Source organism: Pleurodeles waltl, chromosome 5 (genome assembly GCF_031143425.1).
Source record: "Pleurodeles waltl isolate 20211129_DDA chromosome 5, aPleWal1.hap1.20221129, whole genome shotgun sequence".
NCBI lineage: Eukaryota > Metazoa > Chordata > Amphibia > Caudata > Salamandridae > Pleurodeles > Pleurodeles waltl.
Genome location: NC_090444.1, coordinates 336,111,016 through 336,134,319, shown reverse-complemented (window position 1 = coordinate 336,134,319; position 23,304 = coordinate 336,111,016).

The window sequence follows — 23,304 nt, the reverse complement described above, 5'->3', positions numbered from 1 at the left end:
CAATATGCACAGGTAAGGATATCACTTTTAAAGGTTTAAATGAGTCCTAATCCTTAAGAATCCTTGGTTGTATCTTGTTAACACACAGTACCTGGGATGAATCAAAAATAACAATGCAGAGGGGCTGCAGAGAAGGAAATGAGTTGAAATGTAAAGCGATACGTTGTCTCTTTCGAGCCAGGAGCGCAGTCAAGGTTCCTCACTGCAATGCAGGGATATTTTTATGCCCAGGGGTGATGTGTGGAAAAACCAAGAGCACATTGAGGAGAGGCAACAGGTGCAGTGTTGATGTGGCAGGCGATGTGGTGAATTTTCAGCTGTGAGACAGGCACTGCATTGATTCAGGAGGCGTTGTGTTGAATTTTGAAGGTGCTGGACAATCTTCCAACATGCTGGATTTTCTTTTATTTGTTGAAGACTTTGATAGCCCTGAGACCTCAGAACAAGAGGTAAGCGCAATCCAAACCCTTGGAGAGCACTTGAGGAGGAAGACAGACTCCTTCCAACAGATCCAGGGGTCAGCAGGGTAACAAGAAGGTCAGCAGTCCTTCCAGCAAAGCATTCGAGATGAGTCCTTTAGGCAGCCAGGAAGTCCCTCTGACAGAGTGCAGTTGTAGATCCAAAAGTGTCTGAGTTGGTGGGGTCACAGACCCAGTATACATACCCATAAATGCCTTTTCGGTGTGGACGGTTATCAGTCCTTTGTGTGAGGGCAGGCCTCTGGCCTTTGAGTGTCAAAGACAGTGTCTCTCTAACCTTCCTGCCCAGGGAAGCCCATCTGTATGCAAATGAATACAGACACAGCTGTGTGTCCTGTGTTTATGGCTGTCTGAGTGGAATGCACAAGGGAAGCTGTCAACCATCACAGACCGGACGTGGTTTGGAGATAGGCTGTAACACACAGATGGCTGTAAGTGCAGAGAAATGCCTACTTTCTAAAAGTGGCATTTCTGGAATAGTAAGGTAGAATCCAACTTCACCAGTAAGTAGGATTTCTCACTACCATTCCAACCATGCCAAATATGACAAGGCTACTTCTCTTAGATCAGCCACTTAAAAGCATATACGGGAATTTCTAATTCTAGCCTATGAGAGGAGCAGGCTTCACAGTACTGAAAAATGACTTTGGGAGTTTTTCACTATCAGGACTTGTAAAACTTGTAAGTACATGTCCTGCCTTTTACTTACATAGCACCCTGCCCTATGGGTTACCTAGGGCCTACCTGAGGGGTGACAAGTGTAAGACAAGGAGACCTTATGGCTTGGCAAGTACTTTTAAATGCCAAGTTGAACTGGCAGTGAAACTGCACACACAGGCCTAGCAATGGCAGTCCTGAAACATTGTTAAGGGGCTACTTATGTGGGTGGCACAATCAGTGCAATGGGCCCACTAGTAGTATTTAATGTACAGGCTCTGGGGACATCTAGTGTATTTTACTAGGGACTTAAAAGTAAATTAAATATGCCATTTGGGCATGAGCCATTGTTACAATGTTTAGGGGGAAGTGCACGAGTATTTTAGCACTGGTGAGCAGTGGTAAAGTGTGAGAGTCCTAAAACCAGCAAAAAGGAGATCAGAAAAATGGAGGGAGGCAGACAAAATGTTGGGGGAAGAAGGTCTATCGTGTACTGCATAAATATTTTACACATTGACTATGTTGTGGTTCACCCTCACAAGGCTTGTGGCTGTTGCTTGAGAAGGGCTGACACCCCCACCCCCTCCACCAACAACAACTCAATTTCTCACAAGGTGATAATGGCTTTGCAAATGCAACAGGATCCCCTTGGGGCCTTTGTGAATGTCAAACACAATTGTTGAACAGTAGACAGTGGTCCATGTGACCACTGCTAAAACTCAAACAAAAAAAGAAAATTATATTTTCTTTTTAAATCCTGTTTCCTTTAAGGAAAAGAGGACTGCATACACAAATGCTTGCTTTATTGAAAAGCAATCAGAGGCATGGTGGTCTGCTGACCCCAGCAGGCCACCACCCCTGTGATGGCCTTTAATTGTAGTGCTCTGTAATATGGAACCTACCTATATAATATGCATGAGGGAGGCCAAATTCTGATACTATAATTCGGAGTTTTAAGCACTGATCTATAAGTACATAGGCTGGTTCTTACAAACTCTTACTGGTCGCAAAAAGAAATGGTCACAAGTTGCAACCAGTATTTTGGAACCAATAAATAGTACTTTTGGCCCTTTATTGTGGTGGACGTATTTTAGATAATCAGCACCCACAGCCGCAGTATGCAGAAGGTATCCACATACACAGTATTACGGAATCTATTGAATTCTATGGAAGGACAGTTGGATTGTTTCTCCCTTCCAAGTGGCATCAGGTACTCCTCTTTATCTCCTTTGTGAAGCAGTACCTGAAACAATGGCTATAATGCATTATCAGAGAACCAGGCACTGTAAAGCAGCAACATCTCTAACATCAGCAAACACACATGAAATTAAAATGCCCTTGCTCATAAATATTTGAAAATTGTCACAAATTCAATCTCAGTAATTATACATCTCTTGATATTAATCAACTATCATTTACAGTTAACCTTTGAGGGTATCTACTCTAAAAAAATCAGACATTGCACACTTTTCAATATAATTCCCATTTTAACTCCTGCTCAAAAGCAGAAAACATAGATGACCTTGTCTCACTACGCTGACTGGTAATTCCAAGAATCTAGCCATCATGCGCAAAATGCACTCGGCAGTCTTTCTTCATCATCAATAGCTGCAATCATTTTCCATTAAAACATTATGAATTTAGTAATTACATTATGCATATTGGATTATCTGCAATTAACCATTTAGAGGGGCAAATCAGGGTCACACTAAATTGACCGTGAGGAAAATGATGGGTTTCAGGATTTGGAAGTAGGCTAAATAAATGCATCCTTAAAGGCCCCTTGCTCTGTGGGCATGGCTACTTACATTTACTAATGATTGAATGTAAGGCACCAACCAAGATATGCTTCAGAGCAAGCAGTAAAATAGTGATGATTGCAATTCTACACGTATACACATCCTCCTACACTGAGCTGTAGATTGACGAGTTTCTGGGAATATATAAATACATTCCCACACGTATAACTGTAAGCTATGCCAGTCATTTGTTTCCGTGTGTCCTATTGGAGGGGGATGTGACATTTTCACTTTTCCCATTGCGGAGTTGTAAGACAGAACAGCATTGAAGAATGGCAGCTGAGTGCCCGAATGCACTTTTCTTTACTTCTTTATATTTTTCCTATGTGGTGAAAAGATTTTTCACATTTTGCTTTACTCCACCATTATGTTTTTGTGAATATTATGTTTCCTTTCCCATCTTGGTAAAGGAGTTTATCAATTTGCTGTAATAAAGTGCAGACTATTTCGAAGTGGAGAACAAGCGAGAGAGGAATCTGCGAATGGCATTAAATTCCACAGATTGTGACCATTTAAAAACTCTCATGGCATACCACAGCTGGATCAGCTCACTCTCCACATCCTACACATGATTTACAAATGAGTATAGGCACCCAGTTTTGATATACAATTATAAAATAGTAAAAAAATGTAAGCCTGCCATGTTTTGTTTTGCATATACCTGACTGGTGTAAATGGTGCCATTTCCAACAATGAATGTAGAAGTACAGCACTAACGGGGAGAATTAAGAAAAGTAGTGCTGCACCTAGTGCAGCAGCACTTTCCTTGCACTCCTTAGTGCCCCCTCCCGTCACCATGTGGGTGCTGTATTTAAAATATAGCGCCCCATGGTGCAGGGTAGGGGGGCAAAAATGTCATTTTTTTACACTATTGATGTACTCTGCACGAGTAGCGTCAACATTTTGACGCTACTTCTGCAGAGTACATAGGGGCTCATTATAAATAATACAAGCCCCCTTTTAACGCCTGCTCAGAGCAGGCATTAAAAGTGCCAAAAAAATGGCACAAGGAAATCTCTTAGATTTCCAGGCACCCTTTTTTTGCCCCCCGTAACATGGGATAGCCCTACCTTACATACATTATGCCAGGCGCAGCCATAATGTGTTGCAAAGGTTTACATAGTGGTGCAATGCATGCATTGTGCCACTTTGTGAATATGGTGTGGGGAAAATGTGAATTTAATGCCGCCTTATCATAAAAAAAATGATGCCACAGCAGCAGTAAGGTGGAGCTAAGGGCTCTTAAATCTGCCCTCAGTGCTTATTTTTGCATGGACTGATGTTATTTTTTTTAGTTCTCTAAACTGGAGTACTGCTGTTCAGTTCCCAGTGTATGTGCTCTGACCACTAAAACATTGTAAAATTGGCCAATCTCCAATTGGCATATTTGAATTTCCAGTAAGACTGGAGTGTATGGTGTAAGAAAATACTCCAGTAGTATAGAAAGTTAAATGTCACCTGTGGACTGGTGTGCCTATTGCATCATTCAGTAGACTGACAAGGCAAACATGGCTTCAAGCCTACGTGTACAGATTGAATCTTGCAGCTTTTAAATCTGAAAGCAGACCTGTCAAAATAAACCTTTGTATGGGAGTCAAACCTTACTTTTATTTACGTGAGACACGCCTAAGTAGGCCTGCAGTCTACAAGGTAAGATGCTTCATATTTATAAGTGAAACATGTAAGAATTCAATGTTTGCATGTCCCTGCAATGATCGGCCTCTAAAAGCTATTTTCAGAGCTGGGACTGCAGCTTGCTCTATGAAGAAGAGGCTAAAGGACAATTAAAGTTTGGTTGGCGATAAGCCAGAGAGATGGTTCAACCACTGTATTCATATTTACTAAAATAAAATGAATGGTGAAGTTGGCTCTTTGATAAATTTATAGAAAACATAGCTTTTAAAAAGGTATATGTTCTCTGCCTAAAGCATCTACAGGCTAATTAGCATTGGCCTACCTGCAACCGACCTGACAGCGCTGCTACGATGAGGTGTAAAATGCTGCTCAGAGCACAGACAATGGTCTAGTCCTGGTGGGATTGCTTGGCGGAGGAATGTGGCCTAGCTTAACCCTAGTAGAGCTGTTTAGTAGTGTTGAGGTGCTTCACTAACCTAAACCTGTCTATTGTAGTTTAGTTATAAGTGAAGGCTGCAGAAGACGGGTCTTCTGATCCCAAAACACCAACTAGCCTCATGACTTTAGTTTCAGTGTAGGGGGAATCTGTCCCCAGAACCAGACTGGAGTGGTTGAGTGAGTGGGGGCTTCTCACTGCCTTCAACACATCCCTAGATGTGCCACAGGCTCCTTTCAGAGGGCAAACAGATTTCACCTTCTTGGGTTTTACTGAGACTGGCGCACTGTGAGATGGTTTGCAGTGAGGCAAAGAGGATGTGTTGCAAAAGTGGAAACGTTTGCCTTGGGAACATTTTGCCCAGTGGTCAGGGAAAGTCACACCTACGCAGTGGCTAGTGAACTGAACACAAGTAGCACCTCATCTCCAACTCCTCAGAACACTTTAATTTTCCTGTGGCACAGAAGAAGAGGACTGGACCTGATGTCTGTAACCTGTGTGGTGACTGGAAGGCCTGGACATGTTGCCGCTTGTAGCCAAGACTAAGTAGTGAGCTCGAAGAGTCAGTTGGCTGATCTCCTGTGAGGTTACAGGGATATAAAAAGCAGCAAAAGTCCTTTTTCTGGAGTGACCAGTGTACCAATTTCAACTGGAACTGAACTTGACCTTAGGGTTTGCCTTTATTGGATTTTCACCTGGTCTTTTAGTGATGACCCTAAGATATTGAGAGCATTAAAACTGGCTATGAGAAACTACCCCATAGAAGTCTGAAAACTTGGTATTTTGAAAACATTTCGACTGTCAAGACCTCTGGCTCATCAGCGGGATTTCTTGGTAATGGTATCTGATTTTAGAAGGACTCCATCGGATACAGCTTCATGCTTACGCCGCTGAAGGATTTTGAACTCCAAAAAAGAGCTGATTTAGAGTTTGGTAGACGGGGTACTGCATCCTAATGGCAATGGAGTACCCTCTAGACCAAACTTTTGGTCCACTGAGCCAATTTAGAGGTGGGTTCACAGGCAAGTTTATGCTGACTGTGTAAAATGTAGTCCGTCAGTGAAAACCTTCCTCCAATGGCCAGAGGGAGCAGTAGACATTGAAAGTAAGCCATCTGATTGCCTGCCCTATTTAGAATGGATACCCACAGGGATGTTTTTTTTTTTTTTTAAATAAACTCCCACTTTAGCAGTCATCTTTTGAAAAATAAACAGTTCTGAAAAGTTTTGATGGTTGGCTGTTATGTTTAATGGATCCGTCCTTCAAACTTTTCCTGCATTAACAGGAACCACTATGATGGCAGTTCCTCTCAATGTATAGAAAATATCCTTGTAGGCAGACATCTCTAAATTTGGCAGGCAGAGTAAAGATAGGATGGTGGATGTGAAGCCATCTGTCACTCTGTCTGCCTTTAGTCCATCTGCAAAAACATTAATCAGGCTTTAGGTATGAAGGTAGATATCATGAATGGGTGAAAGTACGAAAAGTATCCACTCGAGGGGAGGACTTTGGCAGAAGGAAAAAGCTGGCAGTGAGGGAAAGAAAAAAATAATGACACGCACACCCGGAGAGAAATCTCTAAGGATATGTAGGTCATTAGATTATTATTATTTTTTTCCCACTACCACTTTTGGAGTTTGATTTTGAAAACAAAAAATGTTAAATGTTTAGGTGGATGGTTGTCAAAACCGTTGGTGCCCATTCACCCTACGTTTTCCTTTCAAGATACGTTCATCACTATTGGGTGACATTCATATCTAATTAGGATGGACTACCTTCCATTTGGGTGGCAGATGTTAAGTCCTTTTCTACTGTGATGGATGGTTGTCTATCCTCCAGGGTCTAAAGCAAGCTCTAAGGGGTTTGAGGGTCGGACCGCCAGACGGCTGTGGTGGTGGCCCCAAAAAGACTGCTGCGCTAACTGTCTCCAGATAGCTATATTATGGTTTTTGCAGGCTGAACCACCAACCTCCCAAAAAATGGCTGCCGGCCAGATTCCCAGTGGCCTGCAACCTTGGTGGTACGAACACCATCATCGACAAGTGCCCATTGGATGGATTAAAAAACAACAGAGCTGACATACATTGCCCCAGTGGACACACCTGCAAATCACACTATAAAACACACCCCTTCTCAGACCATGATCCTTTGCCTCTCTGCTACAGCACTGCAATAAAGAGACCAGAAACCACTGTTTTTCATCATTGATGGATAAGGCACCACTTCTTTCACTATCCCATTTAACACGTTCCACGCACTTTTGTCCATTTACTCCCTTTATCCCTTTTTGTTAAATAAGTCCCTGTCACCCACTTTTATTTACATCCAAGTCATGTCCCAAAAATCAATTTTTTTCTGAAGTTGAGTTGAGAGTCATGGTGGATGAAATCATAAGAGTAGAGCCTCAATTGTTTGGGCCCAAGTCCAGCATACTCTTCTCAGTAGGAAAATGGAAATTTGGCAAAGGATAGGCAACAGAAGGAATGCTGTAGGCGCAACCCTGCACACAAAGGATGGCATTAGGAGGAGATGGAACAACCTGAGGGGGAGGGTGCATTTCTTGGCCTCCAGGCAACACCTGGAGGCCAACAAGACTGGTGGTGGTCCTCTCAGTGCCCCAGTACAACTCCCTGGGAGGAGAAAGTCCTGGTCATCCTGCATCATGAGGGCTGGACAAGAATAGCTGGGGGAACAGAGTCTTGTAAGTTACAACGTAAAACCTGTCACAAATATTCAATGCCCTATGTGCTCACATCTCACTTTTTGGCACTGTGTTGTCCATCTACTTTCCAACATGCAATACCCAGAGTAGGAGAGATGTAAGCTTGTCAATGTGCATTGTTGTACATACTATCACATGAATCAATCTGCATGACATACCATATGTTGGAATGGGGTCTTTAAGTGTTTCAGTATCAAATGATCATCCCAGGACCCATGGTATGTGCCAACATGAAGATATATGGTCCAGCCTAAGTACAGTGTAGCAACAGATATGTAAGTCTGAACATTTGTCAAGTGTTGGGAAGTACGAGGAGTGACATGACTACAACCGCCCAGAGGCCCTGTTTCTGTACCTCAAACCAACAGGCCGTTCTGCACTCGTCCAAATACACCTGTGCGTCATCTCTTAAATGAGGTACCCTTCCCTGGGAGTTTAGCAGTTGTGTAGGTGTAGTGTGGGGTATTCCGTAAGTGATATGACTACAACTACCAGGAGGCCCTGTTTCTGTACCTCAAACAAACAGGCCTTTCTGCACTTGTCCAAATACACATGTGTGCCACCTCTCAAATGATGTACCCTCCCCTGGGAAGGTAGCATTTGTGTAGTGTGGGGAGTCAGCAAGTGACATCACTACAACTACCAGAAAGCCCTGTTTCTGTACCTCAAACCAACAGGCCCTTTTGCACTCGTCCAAATACACGTGTGTCATCTCTCAAATGTTGTACCCTCCCCTGGGATTTTAGCATTTGTGTAGTGTGGGGAGTCAGCAAGTGACATGACTACAGCTACCAGGAGGCTCTGTCTCTGTAACTCAAACCAACAGGCCTTTTTGCACTTGTCCAAATACATCTGTGTGCCATCTCTCAAACGACGTTCACTCACATGCTCATATGTGAGTGAGAAATCTACATATCATGCTCAACTCAGAGATGTGTCTACCTAGCTTGCTCTTGTCCTGGTATCCCAAAATGAAACCATTGAGAAAAGCAATGACACCTTTCCAAGTTTGTATATCAAGTATTTCTAAGGTATTAGGCAGCATTATCAGATTGGTAGTGGCAGTTAACACATTGACTAAGCACTGATCATTTGATGGCTACAGCTATATGGACAACAAAGTTCTGTGTTTGCATGTGTCTCTTTCAACTAGGCCTTAACATGGTCAAATACACAACTCCTCTCCACTGTGTTGGCTTAACTACTTCTAAGATGTCATGCTCATTCCCTCATCTAAAGTGCAACTGATCAGCATATCTAATGAGCTGCTTGAGTCCAGTTATTTCTGAAAGCTTCAAACGTCATGTCAGCAACTTCAATACTTTGGTACCATTGCACAATCAGTGAACCTTCCACTTAAGATTGTCCAGAGTGACACAAAAACCTTCAGATGTAGATTCCACACTTCAACGAATAACAATGTGCACTATTTCTAAACAGGTCGAGCTGCCAGAGAACCCAGCCAGACATTGTCTTCTGACCAGACTCCCAACCCACCTCTGAATGAAGCGCTCAGTGATGACAACACTCCTGGACTTACAGATATGGGTGCCAGTCCTGGCCCATCTGGGCAGTATGGTCGGACAGCAACAGTGAGTCTCACTGTGCCCACAACAACACCTCAAACCCAAGTTGCTTCTACATCACAGATAACAATGTGCCTCTTGACCCTGGTACCTAGCACAGTTGCTACCATCGTGCACCACCCAGTCCTGGGTCCTGAGGTACAAATCAACAATCCTAACATTGAGGGTCAGGGCCCAGTTAGAGAGCACAGGCTTATAGGGGTAGGGTCCGTGGGAGGGACGATGTGGGCCAGCAGAGTGAGGCCACTGGTGACCAGAATACCATCAGCCAAGCGTTGGGGGTCTATCATGATTCACATGGCGTGAAGGGCCAGGTGCTAACCAAACTATGGTAAATCAAGCAACTGCAGAGGGACAAAAAACAACATATGGAGGCCCATAAAACCAACATGGGTAGCCTTACTCGGTGCTGAGGGACATCCATACAACCTTGAGCAGGGTTTTTCCACCGCCATCTACCCCTTCCTGTGGGCCAACTACATCTGTGGCAGCCACAGGAAGGGAGGCCCTGCCAGAGGACCATCCACCCTCAGACACCCCTGCCTCTGCAGCAACGGAACCTCCCCGCCCTTGCAAGCAGGGACAGCCATAAAAAAATCCAGAAGGTGCATATGTTCAGACACCTACCACTGCCAGCAAGAAGGCCCATCCTTAATGTCCTCCTTTGTGTGTCACACATTCACTCTGTGGACTGGATCCTGAACCCCATTCCATTTCTGATGGGAGGAGTACTCTGGACTTTGGACTTCCGATGGCGTGGCATCTACTCCTGTGATTTAATTCACCATGACTCACCTCTTCACATTTCATTTATGTTACTCTTTTGGCACAAGTTTGTTTTCACCCTTAGCATTGTAATAAATTCACCAGTCACAAAGCCATTGTCTTCTGTCTTAAATTTCACATTTATCAATGTAAATATGTATGAACATGTGAACCATACAAAGAATAAACAAGCTGCTTTTCAAAACAGGGATATGTTGCAAGTACACAATGATAAGCTCAGGATCAAAATCATGCCACACCTACACATACATACAAGTGTCTTGTCTAAGAAGATTTGTATTACATTGTTCCAATAAAAGACTGTCAAGATGTCAGAAACATAGAAAACCATACCTGTTTGATTCATACTGTGATCAAGTTGACAGATACAGACCTCCAGAACATGGAAAGAAGGGCTCTATCAGACATTGACCTGTAGAATAGGCAACAATTAATGTGGTTGATGTCAACAGCTGGAGCCAGATCGCCTACCTCACAAAAGGAGTCCAACATCATATAAAGCAAGACTCTGGCAGATGGCAGTATAACAGTTTCTGGTCACAGGGTCATTACAATCCAATGCTTCTGCATCTGGTGGTATGACACAAACAAATGTCAGTGATGTGCCACAAGCACTTTGACCTACAATTATGAAACAGTGAGAAAAGGCCTTTTTTTGACATGGTTAACTCCCTCTTTCTGCCTGATGTATGATGTAGCCTAGAAATTGTAGTGCCCAGGGCCCCTCCTAACCAGGTTCCCTAGGCCATAGCTCTTTCCCTAAAACTGTTGTGATGTACTGGCACAATTGGATGCACCTTTAGCTACCATTATAAAGTATTAGTAAAGGTACATTGGTACCCAGGGCATGAGGTACTAAGGGTAGGCCACTGAAGGCAGCAGCACTGATTGTGCCACCCTTTAGGGTCATGTATTCAGATGCACTCAGCATTGCCATTGCAGGCTGAGTGTCCTGGAGCAAACCTAAAAACACAAACACCACATGCCACACTGCCTGTGTGCCCTGTCCACCATACACTGGATGTACTATGGAGGAGACACACCTCTGGCAGGCCTTCTAGCCCTAAGGCAGGGTGCACCATATTATATGTGAGGGCATAGCTGCATGAACAATATGCCCCCACTGTGTCCTTGCTAAACCTAGGACATAGTGAGTGAACTGAGCAGCCATTTTAATGCATGTGCAGGACACTGGTCAACATGAGTTTTCGAGTTACATGCTGGCCACCATTATTGGATTCATCCCTTCATGTACCCCGGGGTCACCTTAGGAGTGCCCCTGAAAAAGATAACTACCCTGGAATGGTTGCTGACTGTCCTATCCAGCCTGCCCCCTCCTTACACCCAATCTACAAACCTTGGGGGAGGGATCCGTTTCTCTGGTTTGTGGAACAATGCCCTTCCTGGGAGGAGGTGCTAACACCCCCTCCCTCAGGAATATGCACAGTCCTGGTGGTGAGCTTCAAAGAGCTTATTGCCTTTGAAACTTGACCCCTAGGCCTGCTGCTAGCAGCAGATGGTCAAACCCCTTGCAAACCTCCACTTGTGATGGGAGCAAAGGTGGTAAACTACTCAAAGAGTAAGGGGAGTGGTCCCACTTGGCATGCACGGCCCCTAGGGTGTTCGCTGTGAAGTGTGTACTCCTTTTCATTTTCCTCCATCTTAGATGGAAGGAAAATAGCCAATCAGGGATAGGGAAGTGCTCCTTCTCACAGGAAGTGGTCACTATAGTGGGTGTAGCCACCCAAAGGTAGGTGTCCCATTGAACACTACCAGGTTTCCCCTAATACCCACACTACGTTCAGTATTTAGTGGGAATCCCTAGACCAGGAAATCAGTTTTGACGGACAAAAGAAGACCAGCAAAAAGAAGATCCAAGGTATCATAGTAAGTTGGTCTGGTTTGCAGTGGGTACCTAAGGTACTTACAACTTATACTGTTATCCCTTATTAGTGAAATGTAATTAGTGTCTAGAAGCCAGGCTGTCTAGAGGTAGCTTTAGGAAGAGCAGCCAATGCTGAACTACGAGACCTGCAAAGTTCTTGCAATACCATTATAGTCACATAGTACTTACACACAAGAAAGAAAATACTCAGTGTCGGCAAAAATAAAGATACATTATTTTAGTGACACAAGGCCAAAAATATCTTAGAGGCTATATTCCCTCACGAGGTAAGTATTATACATAAAATATATACTAGTAACCAAAATCAGGTAAGTAAGCAGTCATAAATAGTGCAAATATTGCAAATCACCATAGGCTACAATGGGCCTGGGGGAACACAAATCACGTATTAACATAGTGGAATGCGAATGTAGTTTCCCATCTAGGCAAGAGTAGTGTGTTGAGGGGCACTGGGAGTGAAAGAAAACACAAGGGTAAGTAAAGTACCCCAACCCAGAGCCCAGGAAAGCAGGAGTAAAGTACAGCATTAATCAGGACACACTGGAAATCATGATAAGGAATTATGCAAAAACCAAGCAAGACTGCAAAACACCAATGATGGATTCCTGGACCTGATGACCTGCGGAGAAAGCAGAACAAGTCCAAGAACAGCTGAAGAGTCCAGGAGTAACAGGATCTCCTGCTAACCCGGATGAAGGTGCAAAAGTGGAACCTCTGGTTGGAAGAAAAAGTCAGAGATGCACCAAGGAAGACAGCTGTGGATTCCTGCTTGGTGCAAGAGATGCCCCATGTCACAGAGATGAAATCAGGCTGGTTTTTGTCACTGGATTCCGCCAACAAGCCTTGGTTCACGCAAGAAACATATTTGGTGGGAAAAGGTGCTACCTGGGCCCAGGAGGGACCTGAAGGTCTCAATTTGGACTGCGGAGACAGAGGGGGTTCTCAGCACCTCAGAAGACCAGGCAGCACCCACAGGAGTCCCAAGACATGGGGACAAAGGAGTTGCAAATCGCAGTCATTGCAGCATAACATAAAGGGATCTCACACTGCCGGAGAACAACTCAGCAAGCTGAGCGTCACAGGATAGAGTGCTGGGGACCTGGGCTATGCTGTGCACAAAGGATTGGCGAAGTGCACAGAAGCCCTATGAGCTGCAGAACACTCAGTTCACAGGGGTACTGTCTTGCACAGGGAGGCAGGCTTTTATCTCCACTAAATTTGGACATTTGTACCTTTGGACAGCCAGGGTCACTTTGGTCCACCAACTGTGTTCCAGGATCCATACTTGTCATCAAGAGAGGGGACCCAGAGTACCGGTCATCACTGCAGATGAAGCAGGGAAGTGACTCCATCACTTCGCATGAGATTCCTTCGGTCCTTCTGGTGCAGGGTGAAGATAGTCCTTGGAGTGTGCACAACCTGGAAACTGTTGCAGTTGCTGGCAGGAGCTGAAGTTGCAAAAGTTCAGTAGCCTTCTTGGATACTTTGTTGCAGTTGTAGAGTTTCTGGAGCAGTTCTGCGGTTGATGAGATGGTAGGAGGTGAAGCAGAGGTTGCAGAAGATTCCTGCTGGAGTCTTGTAATCCAACTCTGAGGAAACACCCAGAAGAGAGACCCTAAATAGCCTTCAGAGGGGGATTGGTAACCTAACCAGGTATGGACGTATCAGGAGGGATCTCTGAATCACCTACTGGCACTGACAACTCAGATGCTCCCAGAGTTCTCTAACCATCCTGAAGACAAGAAAGCAGAACCCAGAGACACTCTGGAGGAGCTCTGTGCACCTCCACAGGGGTGGTGATGGACAGGGGAGTGGTCACTCCTGTAGGAGTCTGACCTGGCTTGTAGTGGGTATCTGATGGTACTTACACCTTGTCCCAGGTCCAGTTATCCCTTATTAGTAGATTAGTAGTGTTCTAGCAGCTTAGGGTGATAGAGGTAGCTATAGCAGAGCAGCTTAGGCTGAACTAGGAGACATGCAAAGCTCCTACCATACCACTTATATCATACAGGTACTATATCATAAGAAAGACAATATTCAGAGTTACTAAAAATAAAGGTACTTTATTTTAGTGACAATGTGCCAAAATATCTCAGAGGATATACTCCCTTAGGAGGTAAGTAATATACACAAAATATACACACAAACCAAACTCAGGTAAGTAGAACAGTCAGAAAGTAGTGAAAACACTGTAGAATACAATATAATGCAATAGGCCTGGGGAACACAAACCATATACTAAGAAAGTGGAATGTGAACCATGAATGGACCCCTAGGCTAGTGTAGTGTGTAGAGGGTCACTGGGAGTGTAAGAAAACACTAAGGGTGTTCCACATACACCACCCCAAGACCCTGAAAAGTAGGAGTAAAGTACTGCTATTTCCCCAGAAACACACTAAACTTGTGATAGAGGATTTTGCAAAGACCACAACAGACTGCAAAGCACTGAAGATGACTTCCTAGACCTGAAGACCTGTAAAGGAAGGGGACCAAGTCCAAGAGTCGTGAAAGTGTCCAGGGGGGCAGGAGCCCACTAAACCCCGGATGAAGGTGCAAAAGGGCTGCCTCTGGATGGAAGAAGCTGAAGATTATGCAACACCGAAAGGTGCTAGGAACTTCTCCTTTATGCAGAAGATGTCCCACGGAGTGCTGGAGGATGCAGAGTTGTTTCTTCGGCAAAAGACCGCAAAGAAGCCTTGCTAGCTGCAAGAGTCATGATTAAAGAAGAAGTGTGCTGCCTAGGCCCAGGAAGGACCAGAATGTCGCCACTTGGGAGAAGAGACAATGGGGGCCCTCAGCAACATAGAAAGCCCATGCACAAGAAGATAGCACCCACAGAAGCACTTGAACCTGGGTTCAAGAAGTCTGAACACAGCGGTCATCTCAACACAGCAAAAGAGGGTCCCACGAAGCCAGAGATCAACTCAGGGAGTTGAGCAATGCAGGACAGAGTTCTGAGAACCTGCATGAAGGATTTCTTGGAAATGTGCACAGAAGCCCTAGTAGTTGCAGTTCACATGGTGCACAGGACTACTGTCTGGAGAAGGGCAAGGAATTACCTCCTCCAAATTTGGACGGTTGGACCACTGGACAGTCTGGTTCACTTGGGTCCACCACCTGTGTTCCAGGGGCCACGCTTGTCAGGATGAGTGGGGTGCCAGAGTACCAGTGACGCTGAAGTTTGGTGCCCTCTGGAGCAGGGGGAAGATTCCGTCGACCCACAGGAGATTTCTTCATGGTTTCCAGCGCAGGATGAAGGCAGGCAGCCCACAAAGCAAGCACCACCAGGAAACAGTCGAGAAAGCCGTCAGGATTAGGCTCTACAATGTCGCTGGTAGTCTTCTTGCTACTTTGATGAAGTTTTGCAGGCGTCCTGGAGCAGTCAGCAGTCGATCCTTGGCAGAAGTCGAAGCGAGAGGTGCAGAGGAACTCTGGTGAATTTTTGAAAGTCGTTATCTGAGGAAAAGCCCACAGGAGAGACCCTAAATAGCCCTCAGAGGAAGATTGGCACCATAGTCAGGTAAGCACCTATCAGGAATGGTCTCTGACATCACCTGATGGCACTGGCCACTCAGAGGCCTCCAGAGTGCCCTAACACCTCTGGATCCAAAATGGCAGAGGTCTGGGACACACTGGAGAAGCTCTGGGCACCACCCCTGGGGTGGTGATGGACAGTGGAGTGGTCATTCCCCTTTCCTTTGTCCAGTTTCGCACCAGAGCAGGGACTGGGGGTTCCCTGAACCAGTGTAGACTGGCCTATGCAAGGAGGGCACCATTTGTGCCCTTCAAAGCATTTCCAGAGGCTGGGAGATGCTACCCCTCCCCATCCCTTAACACCTATTTCCAAAGGGAGAGGGTATAACACCCTCTCTCAGAGGAAATTATTTGTTCTGCCTTCCTGGGACTGAGCTGCCTAGACCCCAGGAGAGCAGAACCCTGTCTGTGGGGTGGCAGCAGCAGTAGCTGCAGAGAAAATCCCAGAGCGCTAGTTTGGCAGTACCCGGGGTCCATAGTGGAGCCCCGCGGATACATGGGATTGCCACCCCAATACCAGATTTGGCATGGGGGGACAATTCCATGATCTTAGACAAGTTACATGGCCATATTCAGAGTTACCATTGTAGAGCTCCATGTAGGTATTGACCTATATGTAGTGCACGCGTGTAATGGTGTCTCCGCACTCACAAGGTCCGGGGAAATGGCCCTGAACTAAGTGGGGGCACCTTTGGTAGTGCAAGGGTTCCCTCCCACTTAGTAACTTTGCACCTAACCTTCAGCAAGTGAAAGTTAGACATACAGGTGACTTATAAGTTACTTAAGTGCAGTGAAAATGGTTGTGAAATAACATGGGCATTATTTCACTCAGGCTGCACTGGCAGTCCTGTGTAAAGGTTTGTCTGAGCTCCCTATGAATGGCAAAAGAAATGTTGCAGCCCATAGGGATCTCCTGGACACCGAATACCCTGGGAACCTAGGTACCATATACTTGGGAATTACAAGGGTGTTCCGGTGTGCCAATTGATATAGGTAAAAGTGGTCACTAGCCTCTAGTGACAAATTTAAAGGCAGAGAGAGCATAAGCACTGAGGTTCTGGTTAGCAGAGCCTCAGTGACTAGAGTTAGTCACTTCACGGGTACACACATTCAGGCCACAAACTATGAGCACTGGGGTCCTGGCTAGCAGGATCCCAGTGAGACAGGCAAAAACAAACTTACATACATATAAAAATGGGGGTAACATGCCAGGCAAGATGGTACTTTCCTACAACTCCCCTTTCCTTTGTCCAGTTTTGTGCCAGATCAGGGACTGGGCTCTCTGAACTGGTTTTGGCTGGATTATGCAAGGAGGGTACCATCTGTGCCCTTCAAAGCATTTCCAGATGCTCTGGGAGGATACCCCTCCCATGCATGTAACACCTATTTCCAAAGGGAGAGGGTGTAACACCCTTCTCCTAAAGGAAGTGCATTCTTCTGCCTTCCTGGGTTTGAGCTGCTCAAGCTCCAGGAGGGAAGAAGCCTGTCTGTGAGGTGGCAGCAGCTAGGTCTGCAGTAAAACCTCAGAAGGCTGGTATGGCAGTATTGGGGGTCCATGGTGGAGCCCCCAGGGTGCGTGGAATTGTCCCCCCAATACTAGGAGAGTTACTATTGTGAAGGTACATATATGTATTGACTTATATGTAGTGCACACTTATAATGATGTCCCCGCACTCATGAAATCTGGGAAAATGGGCCTGGACAAAGTGGGGGCACCTCTGCTAATGCAGGGGTGCCCTCACACACAGGTACTATGCACCTAACCTTCAGGGTCTGAAGGTTAGACATATATGTGACTTATAAGTGATCCGTTGCAGTGAAATTGCTGTGAAATAGTGCTTACACTATTTCCCTCAAGCTGCAATGGCAGTCCTGAAGAAGTTTGTATGAGCTCGATATGAGTGGCAAAAGAAATGCTGCAGCCCATAGATCTCCTGGTACCCCAATGCCCTGGGTACCTAGGTACCATATACTAGGGACTTATAAGGGGGGTCCAGTATAACAATTTGGAGTGGAATACTGGGTTACCAGTATGTAGGTAGAAATATGGAACCAGAGAGAGCATAAGCACTGGTGGTCTGATTAGCAGGACTCCAGTGACACAGTCAAGCATACTGACAAAACAGTAAAACATACTGACATGTAGGCCACAAACTATGAGCACTGGGGTCCTGTCTAGCAGGATCACAGTGACACAGTAAAAACACAATGACAAACAGGCAAAAATGGGGGTAACCATGCTAGAAAGAGGCTACCTTCTCACAGGTATGAGATCTGTGGCCCTCTGCAACAAAGAAAAGGTGCCAACCCCTGCCAGCTGCACCCAGGACTCGACCATCACCACTGAGGAGCTACTGGACACTGTAAAAACTCTAAAGAACTGCAAAGGGCCTCCAGGTTTTAAAAATCACCAAAGAGCTCCCTCCAGAGTGGAAGTACCACTCTGCAACAAGAAGAAACCTTCAAATGAGTGAGGGTCACTTCACTGACCAGCCCCTAACTCGCAAACCAGAAATCACAGCTAGACTCAATGAGACACCAACAACTGTGAGGACAAACCCTGAAAGTGTGCCAAGTTTGGTGGCACTGCACCCTCCAGTGGTTAAACCGTACTAATACTCTGGGTATTGATCAGTTAACGTTGGACACCAGGAAAACCAGCCCACCCGTAGATGAAAAAAGACCAGAAGGAAGCCCAGTTGAGGGACTCCAGGAACACCCTGACCTCCCACCAGAGTGCCCCCGTTGTCCTGAAAATGACCCTTGAACTGACTTACCTCAAGCTTCACAGGGCATCCTTACTCATAGCTCCTGGCTCACCAATTCACTCTACACCCGGCCACCCTGTGCTCTGCAATGAAGAACCTGCTGTGCCCTAAGGGTCCTCCACTCCTTGTAACCTTGACACTCCAAGGGGACCCCAAGGAACCACCTCTAAACTTACCTGAACAGTGCTTTTCCAAGTGGCCCCTTGCAGTGGCCCTGCACCAGCTCCAAAGACTTTTCATTGCTGCTCCCGCCGGCCAAAATTTCTCCAACTGGCACAGTGTGCCCACTAACGACCTCAACCAACCTGCAAAAGAAGAACTTGGTAACTCAACTGTCCGATTCTATGTGTATTTTTAAAGGTGACTTTGCATTGATTCCTATAGTACATAATTACTCACAAAAAGAGTATTTTTTTAAACTTCCAAAATCCATATCTCAAAAAGTACGTAACCAATTTTGATAATTTTGGTCTTCAAATTTACACAAAGATTGAAGTAATGTTATAAATTGATCTTGAGTTATTCCTTTGAATATGTGAGTTGCATGATTGATACTGTGAGTACAACAGATGCTTTGCACTTCTCCAAGATTGACCTAACTGCTCGACCAAGCTACCTTAAAAATTAGAGCATTACGTGATCTAGTTTCTAACCCTGTGAAGCAACATGTGTTTGCCTGGAACCCCAGTACAGTGTGCCTAACTTTGCACACTACATAGTGGGCCAGCCTCCGACAGAAACACATTAACAGTTACATACAGTTCATACAAAAAAGAGTATTTAGCTATTGTGAAGGGGAACATAATATGAAATAGGCATACAAATACATACTGGTCTTTACATGATCACACATGTGATGCAGCAGGGCCACCACACGATAAGGAACAGTTCCAATGGAGTCTTCTTAACTTCCATCCTATCAATGTGCAAGCTGTCTTGGCACAGGTCTTGTACACCCAAAGTCTGTCACATGCATTCACAGGAACAGTCGGTGTCCACTTCATATGTTCGAACAGCATAATACACCTGCAAATGTCACAACTTGGAAATGTCTCAATGAAGATGTCATGGTGAAGGTACCTGAACAAATATAAAAACAAGGAGTATAGTTATGAAACCCTACATATGACACAATTCACATAGGAAACGTCTGGAGAACGCAGTCTGTTATAAATCTCACACAAACAAAGCAACATACCCAAAATGTGATTGTGTGAAAAGCTTCCTCATCAGACACACTTTGCCAGTATTTGCCAGAGATTCAGCTTCCAAACGTTTCTAACAAATATACTTCTCACATCATCACAACAAGAGTTCATTGTACAGTCAAAGTCATAACATCTCATGACGTACTTACGCTCATGAGAAGACGCTTTTGATGCGACCTTGTTGCAAGTCAGCTCCTTTGTCTTCACCACTATCATCTCCATTTGGCATTTCCGGGTTCTTACCTAGTGGCTTCACAGGCCCCCCTCATCTGGAATGTAAGGGATATATATTCACAAGGCGATGTTATGGAGCAGATAGCATGCTGCATGCCACAGTGGTTTGACACACCATTATGGGCTCCCCAGTCTTGTCCAGACAGCAAAATCTGGCCTTCAGGAACCCAAAAGCTTGATCAACTGGCCGCCATATTCTTCCATGGGCCTCATTGAAGTGGATTTCCCCTGGCATAGTTGGATTCCTCAGTAGTGTTAACAACCATGGACGAGATATGTTGAGTCCCATGTTTTGTAATGAGACATAAGTGCCACAATGAGAAGCACACTTCATGATTCTAGCACCTGACATTGCACACACAAGATCAAGACAGACATAGCTTACCAACAAGCTAGGCCCTCTCTGTTTGCAGTTGTGACATCAGCTGGGCATGGTGCTGTTCAGCAGGATTCATGGGTTGAACCTGGGAACCAGGAACAGCCGTTGAAAATGTACAGATCTGACAAGCAGACAACTTGCACATTGATAGAATGGAAGTGCCTCCTGATGCGATAGACTTATTAACTGCATGCTGTGGGATCAATACAATATGAATGCAATCAATGACCCCCATAGCATGTGGGAGGCAACCAAATCCATAGAAGTCAGCCTTCGCATTGGCTAAATCCTGATGTCCGGGAAACCTGATATAGCTGTCAATGTGTTCAGAATTGCTGATAGCAAGTCTTTTAAAACACCACTGAACATAGGTTGTGACATACCACCAGGTATAGTCACTGTATATTCAAATGTCCCTGTTACCAGGAAGAAAGTGTAATACTGATGTGAGTCTCACAATGGTTGGCTATACATGTTGGATTATTGTTTTGAGGCATGAGATCTGGCTCCAACTAATGACATAGATCTTTAATTGTTTGCCGATTCAGAGGGAACTGCTTTATTACATCACGTTTTTCCATGGTTTGGAGATCTGGAAATGGATGGTATACTGGAGGTTGTCACATCCTCCCTCTCCCTGGGCACCTATTTGTTGAATAAAATGAGATGGAGCACTAGTCACTGTGTCAAGACCAGCATATCTGATGAGTAAGACCAAAGGCATGTGACAAACCATTACTGACTGGAAATATGTTACACTGATTATACATCAAAACTGTCTATTGCTCAAAGTCCATCTATGATCCCCATGGTTGTCTAGACATGTGTCTACAACATATATGTGCACATAACACACATACCAGCTCCTTTTGTGTCCCGTGATATTATAAAATATGTTCCAACTGCCAAAAATATGGTCACTGATGGGGTACAGTGTACCACAGTTAAGTTGCATCTGTGACCAGCAACACACCTCACTGATAATTGTGTAGGAGAATCTACATATCAAGGGAGTTTTACATCTGTTGAGATGTTACTACACATTAATAGATGTTTTGATGCATTTAACAGTCACTAAAACTGTAGATTCAACTGCTAAAATAGTGGATGCCTGACCTCATCATTGGACTTTAACAACCTTCCGCTACCGGCGGAAGTTGACTTCGATGTGTTGACTGTGACGGTCGCAACACAATGACTGTGCCTGTCCACTCTGATAATCACATACATGGCTTACATGTACGCCGTGGTGTGGATAACAAACTCACATGCCTCCTGACACTGCTGCCATTAACACCTCCACAGCTTCAGCTACTGTGTTCCACCTCTGGGAGCAATCATGCCAGGCCAAGAAGGTGAAAGGGCCACTGCCTTCTCTCCAGAGAAGCTGGAAAAACTTGTTGAAGAGGTCCTTACCCTGCATGGTCAGCTCTATGGCTCACCAGAGGAACAGGTATCTATCTCACATACATATTTGACCATGTTCAAAACCATCATTTCCTTCCTCACAGACTAAATGTGCCTCGGAGTCCCGTTGAGTTATTTGGTTGCTTGTTCTCACAATTTGTGGTCCATACATAGGATGTACAGGTTGTAGATTGTGGAGCCATGTACTGAGTATTTCGAACAACCATTATGTTGAGTGATGTGTGTAAGCTCTGAATCTTCCTAGTGTTGCATTCATATAGCTATGCAAGTAAACTTTACAGCCAAACAATGAGCTATCTTATAATCCGATGATGAGAAATGACACAATAAAATGTATTTTCATGAGATGAGTATGCATGTTGTTTCAGTTAGTTGAGTATGTTGTTAGCAATGTGTAAAGTCTCACAAATCACTCAGCCCAGATCAGGCTTGTGGTATGAGACCAATGTAAAACTCACTGAGCCCTTCAGAGTGCCACACAGACCTGAATCCACATATAGGATGGCCACAGGATGTACTGTCAAGCATGGAAGTGACAGAAATATGATGTTCAAGTAGGTTCTGGTTGGGCAACCTGCAGAGAGCAAGGCTGGTCAATGCCTTTTCACAGTATGGGACATAGCCCAGGCTAGTGCACAGTGACTGTGGTTATGCAACTGAGGCACTGGGTCCACTCACTGTAGACCTTCTGATCCTTGGATGTGGCCAAATTGATTCTTCAGAAGCAAGAATTGGCCTGAATTAGTTTACATTGACTACATTAGGAAGGGATAACCACCTGACCTGGTACGTATTTCCACTGAACCTCATGGTCAATGTGTGTCATTGACTAATGACAGGTCTGTTACTCCCACAGGTCTGTTGCCACCTTTCCAGAAGTTATGTTTGTACAGTGCATGCCTATAGTACAAGTGACAAACCCACAGTGCAGATAGTTGGTTAATGCAGGGGAGATCATGACATGTGAATCACTAGCTTTATTACATGCAACCATTCAGACCAAACATACCTAGGTATGTTGAATGTCATTTCTGTAGGAGTGCCACATGTTGTAAGAGGTGTCTCCTTTGATACCAGTACACACTACCCAAACCCACTTAGAAGTGGTATGAGATTTTAATATGTAGACTATGGCCCTCATTTTGACATTGGTGGTAAATCCCACTTACCGTCATGCTGACTGTTGCCAACATACAGCCGCGGCGGCAGATATCCGTTCACCATATTATGACATACACACCAATCTGTCACTATTCAGCAAAACAAACACAAGTCCACCACACCAAAGGTCAGTGATAAACTGGTGGTATCAAAACCCACACCGTTACGCCAACAAAACTTCGCCCACCACATTATGACCCACAAATCACCACGGTGGACATTCAACGGTGGTAAACCATTGGCGGTACATACCGCCGTGCTCAAAATACACTCACACACACACAAACAAAACAGCACCAAATTGGACCATTCAAACAACACACACCTGGCACCCATACACACACACCACACCCACACTACTATAAAACATACACCCACACTACCCACAACCCTTTACGAATACAAATATTTGCCACCAGAGAGAAACAGCAAGACCACTCACAGAGTTAGAGCCACATACCACCATCACTTATACACCACCCACGCACCTCACAACACACACCCCAACATATCATCCTACACACCCTCATGCACACTACACACAAAACACCCATGGCACCACAACAACACCCCAGATTCTCTGAGG